The sequence below is a fragment of the Nannospalax galili genome, unplaced genomic scaffold (genome assembly GCF_000622305.1).
Source record: "Nannospalax galili isolate Female #2095 unplaced genomic scaffold, S.galili_v1.0 scaffold664, whole genome shotgun sequence".
NCBI classification, from domain to species: domain Eukaryota; kingdom Metazoa; phylum Chordata; class Mammalia; order Rodentia; family Spalacidae; genus Nannospalax; species Nannospalax galili.
In genome coordinates this window covers 5523983-5529799 of record NW_008354274.1, presented here as the reverse complement: position 1 = coordinate 5529799, position 5817 = coordinate 5523983, and positions in this window count along the sequence as shown.

The following is a 5817-nucleotide window of genomic DNA, read 5'->3' as shown; positions in this document are numbered from 1 at the left end:
CTTAAATATTTTATTATAACACATTAAAATTATTTAAAATTTTTAAGATGTCTTTAAACTTTAAGATGTATTAGTAAGCCTTGAAGCAGGTTTTTTTAATGATCAATTTTCTTTTTAAATGTTTAGAGTTTTTTACATAGGCTTGGCAAAGAGTTGGAACTTGACAAACCTGTAGTTGGCATTAAAGAGGGAGTAATGGTCAAAAATGGCCTAAAAATCTTAGAAGTTTTATATTATAGGGACTGGAGAGAGATGGCTCAGCCATTAAGAACACTGGCTGTTCTTGACTGTTCTTGCAGAAGAACCAGGTTTGAATCACAGCACCCACATGGTGACTAACAACCTTTCATAACTCCAGTTCCAGGAGATCCCATGGCCCCTCCTGTCCTCCATGGACCCTGTATGACACAGGTGCACACATGAAGGCATACTATTCATGCACACAAAATAAAAATAAATGTTTATACTATTTTTTAAAAAATCTGAAAACAACAGAGATAAATGATTTTTTTTAATCCTTAGCATAAACACTTTAAGCATCTCAGATGAGACAATTTTCCATAGAAGAAACTATGCCGTGGAGTGGGAGAGATCATCTCTTAAAACTAACATATATTCAAGCAATAGGAACCATGTGGTAGAACCAGAATTAAGATAAGGATCAAAGAGATAACATTTTGATCCGAAAAACATTTTTGGTTTAACAATTTTAGTTCACATAAGAATTTACTTATAATTCAATTTGATATCAAGCAAATTGTTTTTCTAAAAACATAAGTTCATATACAATGTACATATATTCATAATTATATATGATAGATTAGTAAACGAGATTTTGTAATTACTTTGTTGAGATTATGTTTCCTTTAATTCTTATTATGAAAAGGAAACTTAACACAAAGATCTCTGGACAAAGACCATGTGGAAAAAGCAAAAGTAACTTGGTAAAGCAGATTTTACTAAGCTATTAACATTACATAAATCAGAGACGACTTGAAGGACAATAAAGGAAACGTTAAGACTTCGGGTTAAGAATAAAGTTTAAGAGCAGTTATTCCAAACATGTTACAGTTATCTAGTTTTGTCTCAGGCTGTTCTCTTGAAGGCAAGAGACAGGCTTAGGCCACCTTGGAGATCAGCTCTTATGATGTACCCCAGAAGAAGCCATGTGCTATTGTATCTGACCCAGGTTTGGATGAGTCTAGGGAATTTTTAAATGGGTCTCTGGCCAGAAAAACAAAAGCAAAGAAATCCAAGTGCTTAGCAGGGACAATCACACAATCAACAGACTGGAAACTTACCAAGAACGCTGTGACATGGATCTTACCAGGAGTGCCAGAAACCTAGGAGTGACTGAGTCACAGCTGCCACGTGGTTATCTTTGGGAGCCTGAGGCATTCTCCTAAGTTTTACTGACCTCCACTCAAGCCAAACTAGGAATTCTGGCTTCAATTACCAAAGGAAATTTTAGGAATAGCTAGTAAAATTAAAACAATTTAATGCAGAGTTTAGCATGAGAGTTAAAGACAAAAGAGTTACTGGAGGGGAGGGGAAGACAGTAATGTAAGGTACATCCAAGTGAGTAAACCTTCCTGGAAGGAAAGTGGTCTTTCTTAAAGCAGGCCATAATCTGTTTGCATATTGAGCTTTGCAGTAGGGGATAAAGAATGAAGGTGTAAGAAACATAAATAGGAGTCTTTTCTTTCAAACAGTATAAAATATTTTACCAGGAATTCTAATGTTCTAATTACTCCCTCCCTACAAAAACTCTAGACTTATAACAAGGGATTCTAATCTTCTGATCACCCCTAACACCCACCCTATAAATGTTTTGGTTATGAAAGAAGGAAAAGGGTCCTGGTACATTCCAGGAACTGACGACCTGGGAGTAGGGGAAGGCTGAGCCCTTCCCCCTCTTTGGTCAATCTCCCCACCGCCATTTTCTTCCTTTGCTTGGTTCTTAGCCAACCAGGAAAGACAGATTAGACCCCAGCCAATGGGAAGAAAAAGACACAGTACTATTGGGTTGGGTGTTAGGATAAAAACTTGTCCTATCCCCTGTTCCATGTGCTCGCTTCTTCAACTCGCTCTTGTGAGTCGTGCACCCTTCTGATCAGAAGTAAAGGTTTGCCTTATCAAGACACTTTCATTGGAGTGGTGGTGGCCTCTTCCTTTGTGATCTTGAACATATTTCTAACAAAAGGCAAGGTCGGGGAAAGATGAGATAGGAAGACTAGTCTTAAAATTCATCTTGAGTTCTGATATAATCGCTAAATTTTTTAAATTGTAATATTTCCCTTTGCTCCTATGTAGTTTTTCCATTATGGTTGTAAGATGAATTAACATACTAATCAAATGCACAACCAGCTGGAGTTTGGATGTCTCAAAACATTTCTCCATCTCTTAGATAAGAAATAGGAGAAATGTCCAGAGAAAAAGAAAAAGAGAAAAAAACTACTGCTAGCAAAGTTCAACAAACAATTAGAATCAAACGTGCCTTTAGAGGTCTGAACGCAAAAAACCAAAAGAAATGTCCAAACCAAAGTACTTTCAAAACAGACAAACAAAATAAATACCGAAAACACTTTGAAAGCAAACCAAACCAAAAAAGGTATCTAACAAATACAGACCTTAAACCACCAACTCAGATGCTGTTTTGTCAACAAGTTTGTTTATGACAATTTTTTGCAAGTAGGCACAGCAGAGGTCATGAAGAAGGCAGTTGTTTGTCTCAGAAGATAGTGCTATGTAGCATTATTTTACTAAAATTAAAGATAAAAGATAAAGTCATAAATGATATAACCCGTGTACACATTGGGGCTTTGTAGGGTCCCAGGTGAACTTAACAGAAAACATATTTAAAGAGTGTTAGGTTTTGAATGAGTGTAGACAGTACATAAAGAGAAAAGCCTTATCAAGTTGATGTTTACAATAAATCTTACGAGGATTGCAGGAAGGCAAGGGTGAGAGGGCTGGGGGAGATCCTAACAGAATGGAGTGGGGAGGAAGTGTGGGGGAAGGCAGTTCCTCAGGAGACAGGAACTGGAAAAGGCAGGCTGCCACAGAGAAGATCTCTTTAAAAGCAGGTAAGCATTATGTAAAATAGCCAGTTTTGTAAACCAGTAAACACACCATATAAAGTCAAAACCCAAAATAATGTTTTGTAGAAACAGGTTAAAACAATGTGAAAACTTAAAACAGTTTCAATGAAGATAGGAAAGAAGAATTAAAGAGAAATACTGAAGAAAAACCAGTTTTAAATGTAAGAAATGAAAGACATTGTCAAATGAAATTTCTGTAGGAAATCTCACCAGAAGAATGGATTAAGAAGAGGATATAACAAAGGTAAAATATTAGGAGACGTGAACAAAGCTCTCCAAAAAGAAGTTGTAACTTTAAATTAAGGTTGATAAGTGGCTAGAACTTTCTTGATGGAGAGAGTTTGGAATGTTGCAGGTCCAGAGCCAAATTATCTTGGGCCATTTTTACTGGGCCTATTTGACCTAATAGATTTATGACCAGTAGGTAATCATTTGGGATGGACAAGTAGAGCACTAGTTTTGCTTTGGGACGTACTAGAAAACCATTATGTTCTAGCAACCCTAAAGTTAAGAGTGCCATCAGATACTATCTGGAGTTATAAATACTTTTTCTTGAATGATAACTTTAAGGTAAAAATTGAACAAAGAATTGAAAGAATATTGAGACATATAACTAATTGCCTATTATCCAAGGAATTTCCAGGACGTATAGGCTCTGACTAGAAAAACTGCAGCTAATATAGGGGACAGGAAAAGACCACTCGGTCCCATGACTGAGGGCAGCAGGTGTGGGCAGAGCCACAGAGAAAAGTCCTGTGGACAGCAGATCTCAGACCTTTAAACCTCAGAGGCAACAAAAGTCATAGAGAAAAGCAGAGAAAGCAAACACACAGAACCCTTGCTTCTCTCTAACCCAGACGCCAGGAGGCCGGACTGTCTTCAGAGAACTGGGGCCAGAGTGGGGGCCTGATTTTCCCAGAGGAACAAAGAGGAAAGGGGAGGAAGCGGGGATTAGAAGTTTGGCTGGCAAAACCTGCCAGTTTCTGTGTGACTGGGAAAACTAAGGCAGGATTGGCAAAGAGAGGGGCACACTTAGGAGGGTAAAGAAAGCCTGGACTAGGGGACCTCAGACCACTTGCAGTTTTGCTGGATAAAATTATCCAAATCAGGATATGAAAATCAAAGGTAATGAGGCCAGATTTGGGAAGGTGGCATGCCGGCTTGCGGTCTCACAATTAGGAGGTTTTAAAGTTTGCTCTCAGGCAGGTCAAGGGGGTGTCCTTTTGTACCGACAATTTGAAGCCCATTTGGGGGCAAGTTTTAGGATTATCACCCAGGGTTTGGAGGACAGGTGGAGGAGGAGCGTCCCAATCTTCAGAAGGAAGCATCCCCATCATGTGAAGATTAAGGACATGAGGTAAAGGCTCAAAGTGAGGAATAGATCTTGGATACCTCCAGATCAGGGTCAATCTCACCTTACCCAGGTGGATGGTGCGTGAGTGGGTCAGGGAGGCAAACCTCGATGGACGTCTGATCTGAAGATTAGGTGGATAGATGAAAGGAAGAGAGAGGGAGGCTTTGGGAGGAAAGAGAGGACCCAAACTGGGTTTACATAGCACATCAATAAAATTCATGAATAGGGCTTTCATCCCTTATGGAGACAGGGGCCTCAAAAGCCAGAGGATACAGATCTCAGCTGGAGGCCGTTTAGTCCATATAGTAAGCTTGGAGGGTGGCAACACTACCATCAGGATGGGTCTCAAAAGGACTGTAATAGGAATGGTCACCTGGAGGAAAGGCCAGGGCTCAGGATCCCAAAACCTTTTTTGGGTTTTGGCCCCAAATGTCAGAATTTGGGATGAAAAGGCAAGGTTAAAATAAAGAAGTAGGAATCAAATCCAACCCCAACAGATGCAGATAACTTTATTAGCCATGAGGGGGCAAGCAACATTCCCTTGGGAACTGAGGTCCTGCATTGGGTTTTGGAGCGGTCTGGGATTTATAGGCGGGCTCAGAAAATCCCAGAAAGGGATCCCAGGTGGGGTGTGCCTTCTTGGGTGGTGTAATGGTCCTTCCTGGGATTTGGGAAGGAGAGATGGGAAGTTCTGATAGGGGACCCAGGTATCTTATTGAAGTTGTTTGGTAAGGAACCAGGTCTGCAAAGAAGCTGATGATAAGGAACCAGATATCTTTTGATAAGGAACCAGATGTCTAGGCTAGAGGCCCTGTGTTCTGAGCTAGATGCATCTCCCTCTTAGAGTGGGGAGGAAGGGTGGGCAGATGGGGCAGTTCTATCAGTCAGTTGTCAGGCTGATTTTCCTTTAGTTTAAATTTCTCATAATAGCCTAAGAGGCACAGACACGTCTGTGCTGGAAGGATCAAATCCACCAATATGATTGTTGCCAAGGGATGACATGAAAAATCCTATAAAAACCTGCATGTATTTCTGGTACAGGCTTCAGTTCCTGAAGCAGGAGCTTGGACTGGGCCCCTGCAGTAAGAAAGGATACCTTCCTCTGCTTCCTGAATATGGGTTGAGTCTTCTCACATGGTCAGGTCAGGTTAATTCCCATAACGTTAGGACAGATTTCACAACTTGGGGCATGGTCTCTGTGCTTGCCCTGGTAACCTAGCACTTCTATTTTCCTCATTTGTTCCCTCCTGTTCATTCCTGCCCCCCCCCGTGTTAACCCCTACAGACCTGCCCCCTTTCACACACCCCTACCCACTCCCACATACCCGTCCCCTCCTGCACGTCCCTACCCCTTCCCAAATG